This window comes from Limulus polyphemus, unplaced genomic scaffold (assembly GCF_000517525.1).
Source record: "Limulus polyphemus unplaced genomic scaffold, Limulus_polyphemus-2.1.2 Scaffold1758, whole genome shotgun sequence".
NCBI lineage: Eukaryota > Metazoa > Arthropoda > Merostomata > Xiphosura > Limulidae > Limulus > Limulus polyphemus.
In genome coordinates, this window is record NW_013667368.1 from 78529 (window position 1) to 85564 (window position 7036).

At 33.0% G+C, this 7036-nt stretch overlaps 1 protein-coding gene across 1 annotated transcript in view; it reads right to left on the minus strand.

Moving 5' to 3' along the window:
* LOC106464844 (puratrophin-1-like) overlaps positions 1 to 5570 on the minus strand; it is a gene marked incomplete at its 3' end in the record, with an annotated part of 83881 nt that extends 78311 nt beyond the window's left edge. Inside the window, exon 1 of the mRNA XM_013924999.2 lies at positions 5493 to 5570. The remainder of the gene's footprint in view (positions 1 to 5492) is intronic.
* Between the last annotated feature and the right edge of the window lie 1466 nt (positions 5571 to 7036).

Sequence of the window (7036 nt, forward strand, 5' to 3'; positions counted from 1 at the left end):
CTAATATATGTAGAAGGTATTTATTAAATAATACAGAACTTATAATGAAAAGAAAAGTTACAAAGTACAAAAAGGCGTTTTTGTATTTACTGTACAAGCATGCAGGTTAACCATGACTCACACGCTATTCTTTATTTTTTGTGAACTCCTGGTGCCAACTACTTCCATCACGCAACACCTATTTTTGGATGTGCTACGCTTATTTCTGTTCACTTGAAGACTAAGAAGGAACATGACAGAAACTGTATACTAACTATCAAACAATAATGTTACAAAAGAAGCTGTGATGATAAATACAAAAACTTGGATTTTATTATTTTCTAAAACGCACAATATGATGTTTTTTGTAAAAGTGAATGCACTTCCTAGGAGGAGAGTAAGATGGGAGTTAGAATGAGTTATATATATGAGATGATGCATTGAAAGATTTATAAGCCTACAATTGGTCCGTAATCACAGAAATTTTAATAACCATTTTTTACTACTACTAAAAATATCCTCGTACATTTCAAGGAAACAGGACCTAGAGAGCACTAGGGTTGCGGTAGTGTCTCCTGGTGCTGTTTGAAGAAGAGTGCTGATTTGTACTGTTTATGTTTTACATTACTTTTTGGTCGATAGTTCGCACAAAGCTGTATCAGAGAATTGATTTTCTTAAGATATAAATGATATATTTTTGCAGTGACGTTGCATGATATTTACTAGTATTTCACTGTGAGAAAATATGATGTCAGCCACTTCAGGAAAAAGACCGTTCCTGATATTCAAATTAAAATAATTGTAGTGTCAGGTAAAACGATTTAATTTTCGGTTTATTTACTTTCAAAGTTTTACAATAAATACGTTGTAAACATTGTAGCAAGGACTGTTGTTAAAGCATTTTTTTGTATTTAAATTGATAAAAACATATGGATGCTGACTTCATCTTTTTAGCACGTTTAAATGCAAGCGAATTTATGTTTTACATCGTACGTAAGGTTACAATTTTGTTAGGGGTTTCTAGCACCCACCTTATAAAAATTATTTCGGCATCAACATTTCATTTTGTATGCGTTCCTTTTCATTATTGGTTTTATAAGATGTGGCAGCGAGAAAATTCAAACAGCTTTCATTTTCCAATAAAGAAATGTGGCTGGCTGGTTGCAATAAAAGTATAAACACATTCAAACAGCTTTCATTTTCCAATAAAGAAATGTGGCTGGCTGGTTGCAATAAAAGTATAAACACAATAATTGATGTTGAAGACAACAAGAATGAAGCAGCGGAAAATAAAAATAAAAAAAAACTTAATCCTTTACAAACCGACTTTAATGGTGAAGCAGCAGTAATAATGAGGGGTGTTTGTGTTGGTGTAAGAGAGGAGAAAAAATTAGCAGAACATTTGGTAAACAAGATCGACATACCTCTATAGAAACTAAAGAGTTGCATTATTAATATATTTGGTATAGTAGATCTTCTGTCCATTACTTACTGGGTAGTCCAGTCTATAATAATGTAAATGTTGTCCAGTTTTAATTTATGGTTTACCGGACAATATTATTAAAGGTAGACAGTGTACTGGTCCTTAATTGATGGCTATAACTCAAGAAATATTATCCTTACTGAGGTCTACCTCCTTTGCATGGTTAAAGTTTTAACAGTGTATCTTGTATGAAAGACGACCATAAACTCCAGAACAAGGTTATATTTATTTCACTCAACGTTTCGTTTCTAAAATTTATTCAGGAGCGACCTGCTGTACGTTGGATAAAATAGATACAACCTTAATTATTGTGAAGTTTATGGTCGTTTTTGTCATTATACAAAATGTCTAAGTTACTTCAGTCAACATTCATAGTAAGACAGGGTATTATGATCGTTGTTATACCAAAAAAGAAAAAAAGCAGTTCGTTTTTAAAGACGCTTACCACATGTAAAAAAAAAACAGTTCGTTTTTAAAGAGACTTACCACATGTCTTTTTGTTTGCTTGATATTAAGCATAAAACTACACAATGGGCTATCTGTGTTATGCCCACCACGGGTATCGAATCCCGGTTTTAAGCCATGAGTCAAAAAACAGCTGTTCATTTTAAAGACACTTAACATGTCAACGTATGTAATTGTGTTTCTTTTCTGATAGGTTCAAAACTTTCATAAATTACCATATTCATATAGTCTTATAGTGCAATCTGTTATCATATGCAAAATGTCATACCTCAAATTAAAAGTATACTTAGTATGGTTCTTGTGCTAACACTGTCTCTTCACAGCTTCTCAAAGTGTTACACATCATCCAACGATAAGCGCAACTCAAGAACGTATTAACAAAATAGTATTCTCAAGACGGTAATCGTGTGTGGCAGGTTTTGTTTTACGTCTTAATTTCAGTAAAGAGAAGACCAAAACAGCAGTATGTGGTTGTTGTTTTTACTGTAAAAAAAAGTCTAGTTTTTATTACACACCCTGCTTCGTCTTGAGTTCTGTGAACTAGCAACTCGAAAACTGTCAAGCACTCCGATTTGTTCGTCATGTGTTGTAGTTACTGTGTTACAGAATAATGAATGATGTATTATGAGAGTGGTGAGTAATCTGTATGAACAAGACGTTCAGTGAAACATCTTCCGACATGGAATCGTTTACTAAAGACCAATAATCGTGCCAAAACGGCACATAAAATTTAATCGCGTGACTTAGAAGACCCAAATTCTACGATTATTTGACTTAAAATACGCGCAGTTTTGTCAGATTAATGAACCAAACTTAGTTTCTTTTCAAATTCTATTCGTCAAGAAATATTCAGCAACCTGAATACTTCAGTAACATGGGTTAATTTAAATGTACGTACCTTCAGGTATATAAGAAAGGTTGTTAGTGTTCACTCTTATTACACTCTATGACATTCAGTATTCTTCAAAATCCACACCTGGTAGAAGTACATTCCAAAACTACAGTCCATTGTATGTTCAAAGGAAGCTGCTGAAAATAGTTCATTCTATTATAACAATCAATATCCTCGAGTCTCTCCCCAAAGACGGGAAACACGTTCGCCTTCTTTCTTATTTTCTTCTCCCATTACAGTCTTGTCTGGTTCGGATTCGAAGTAAATGCGTTTAATACAACTTTCAAATAAAACCCAGTAGTCAAAACAACCGACCTCCCCTGAAGTTCAAACACAACACTTAAATAGGTTTTGCAACACACATTGTAGTCTCCTGTTACATACGTTTTGTAATCATGAGAGCATTTGAACGAAACCTCAGTTGTGCGCCTGCTCTCAACTGGCACTGAGCCCTCTACCGGCGCAATCGGGATTCGTCCACTGGATCGTATCAGTCGGCATGTAGTAGTGCCAAAACCTCGGCTACTGAACCTGCATTCAGTTCGTCAAATAACGGGTCTCAACTCACATCTCTTTCAGACACATCCTTAAAGAATAGGATAGTATATAACATTTCTGTCATCTTTTTTTTCTCTCCACTCTCTCTCTCTCACTCGTTTTTCGTTTTTGATTTAAAGTTTCTGGTAATGGTTATTCGTTTGGTAACCTCAGTCCAAGAGTTGCCTACTGCTGTTATGAAATAGCAAGTCTTAGTAACAATAAGGCAGTGAAATTTCCCTTCAACTATGGACATAAATTCTAAATCACAGGTGTAACGCTAGATAATGAGGTCCAAGCATAATTAAAATACGTTCTAAAACAAGTAAGTATGTAACATCTCTAATCCTATACAATAAGCGCCTTCTTTCCCAGCCCTTATTTCCAATACTTTTTACTTGATTCACTTGTGCATCATTTTCTATCTAAAATCCTATACTATAAGCGCCTTCTTTCCAGTCCTTATTTCCAATAATTTATACTTGATTCACTTGTGCAACATTTTCCATCTCTAATCCTATACTATAAGCGCCTTCTTTCCTAGCCCTTATTTCCAATACTTCTTGCTTGACTCACTTGTGCAACATTTTCCATCTCTAATCCTATACTATAAGCGCCTTCTTTCCTAGCCCTTATTTCCAATACTTTTTACTTGATCGCTTTGTGTAACAAACTCTTTCTTTATCCTATATTGTAAGTCATTTCTTTCCTAGACCTTATTTCTGATGTTTTTCCCAAACCCCCTTGTTTGCGTTTTTATTTCTTATTCTTTTTCTCTCTTTATATATAAATCCTGGGTACTTTCTAATTCTAGAAGCTGCATCTTACGATTATACAACCTGCAAGTTAAAACAAGTTGAAAATCTTCTGCTTATGTATTCGAAAACTCTTTCACAACGCTCATGTCGTTCTCTTTTACTAAAACCTCCACCATGTTTTTTCTATTTTTTTACATTTAATTGAAACGTTCTCTTTCTCTAACCCTTCACTTTAACTTTCCTAACAATTAATTGTTAAGGCTCTCTTTCATTAATACTTTTAACTTTTTCCTAACTCTGCTCTGATTACATACTGTGTTATATAACGCGACCGTGCTCAAAATTATTGACACATTTCTCTTACCATTTTTTTTATTACAGTCTATCCTATTCCAAATGTTTTAATTGAGTATACCTAACAATATTTAAAGTCACATTCAATAACAATACACCTAACAATGCTGATAGTCACTTTATAAAAATATACCTAACATTGCTGAAAATCACGTTCAATAATAACATACCTAACAAAACTATAAGTTCAATACAATATACTTAACAATACTTTAAGTTCAGTACAATATACCTAACAATACTGTAAGTTGAATACAATATACTTATCAAAACATTAAGTTCAATACATTACACCTAAAAATGTTGAAAGTCACGTTCAATACATTACACCTAAAAATGTTGAAAGTCACGTTCAATAACAATATACCTAACGATATTGAAAATTACGTTCAATAACAACATACCTAAAAATGTTGAAAGTCACGTTCAATAACAATATACCTAAAAATGTTGAAAATTACGTTCAATAACAACATACCTAACAATGTTGAAAATTACGTTCAGTAACAACATACCTAACAATGTTGAAAGTCACGTTCAGTAACAATGTATTTAACAATACTGTAAGTTCAATACAATATTCCTAACAATGCTGAAAATCACGTTCAATAGCAATATAATTAAAAATGTTGAAAGTCACGTTAAATAAGAATAGACCTAACAGCACTGTAAGTTCAATATAATATACTTAACAAGGCAGAGAATAACGTTGGATATAGTATACGTAACAAGGCAGAAAATCACGTTCAATAACATTATACATAACAATACTGAAAGCTACGTTCAATAACAATATATCTATCAATAGCGCAAGTTCAATACAATATGCTTAACAATGCTGAAAGTCACGTTCAATAACAATATATTGACAATACTGAAAGTTACGTTTGGTACGTACAAACACAATATATTTGGAATTCACGCGAAAACAGAGTAAATATCTTAGTTGTAACGCAAAGCCTAGTAAAACTAGCAATTATATTTTCATTTACTCTACCAAAACTGAACCCAACGATATTCTTACCTGTATAACGAAATAACCATCCCTAACGTACTTGTAACCAACAATAAACGTAAATAGACCCACATTCTATGTCGTGAAAAAATATAATATAAAGAGGGCGCGAAGTGCCCTGCAGAAATTAAATCCTGTGCACACACATGTTCGTGATGACGTTGCACGGATCACGATTGACAACTGTTCTATGACAGTGGAATTAACTCAAGCTGATTCATATCCTGTCGTGACCCTAAAAGATGTTTCTTTTCATTCAGAAACGTGAATTGATTAGATGTATTGCATAATAGCTTTATTAATAAAGGAAATAAATTTTGAATGTTTTTTTTTTACATTTCGAAAACAGTAAGGACCAGAAAATGTAAATAAATTATTAATAGCCTGATAACCCGAGCATTATCGGAAAATAGGCTTTCCTTCATTTAAATGTATCCATGTAATTTTGTTTAATTACTTTGAAGAGAACAGGAGTATGTTGGTACCTAAAAGAGCTCTGTGCTCATGAACCTCCAAAAAGTTCGTTAAACCAGGAAGCTCAAAGAAACCCCAATTAAAACATGAGAAAATCACGAACATGTGAACAATTAACTGAAAAAATGAATAATTACTCATCATATTCTGAAACGTAGGAATGAAAACAATTCTAATCTGAAGTGAAATTTTCTGACGCTAAGAAGGTATAACATTGTTTAAAAATATGGGCATTTGTAAAGCTACTAAATACTGACACTAACAAGATATAACATTGTTCAAAAATATGGACATTTGTAAAGTAAAGCTACTAAATACTGACACTAACAAGATATAACATTGTTCAAAAATACGGACATTTGTAAAGTAACGCTACTAAATACTGACACTAACTAGATATAACATTGTTCATAAATATGGACATTTGTAAAGCATAGCTACTAAATACTTAATCCACTCATATTTCAATTTTGAATTCATCAAACCAAGTTCTTCATCTAATATCGTTTCTCTGGCAACAGGAAAAGCTCGATTTGGTTGAAAATACTTACGAAATCCCAATTAGATTGAAAATGTTGAAAATAATATCTCTATGTGACTGGAAATATTGTGATCATTTCATTTCAGCTTAAAAAATAATGGCCTTTGACCCCCATTACTCACTTTTAACATCTGCCATATTACGATGATAAACATAACTTTTTGACTTCTCTAGTTCACTTAATACATCTGTCAGCTTACATTGGTAAATATATCTCTATGACCTTTAGCCTTTCTAGTGCTCTCAACATGTGTTACTTTTCATAACATAGCTACTTGTACTCTAGCCTCTGTAGTTCACACAGCACATCTATTACTTTGCCAGATACAACTTGTTAAACCTATTCAATGTTTCTATACTCTGAAATTCGTTTAACTTACTGAAAGCTAGTGAATGGCCTAGCCATGAGTTTTACGAAAACTAAAAATAAGCAATAGATTGTTTGTTTTGCTTTGTTATGGATTTCGCGCAAAGCTACGCGAGGGCTATCTGCGCTAGCCGTCCCTAATTTAGCAGTGTAAGATTAGAGGGAAGACAG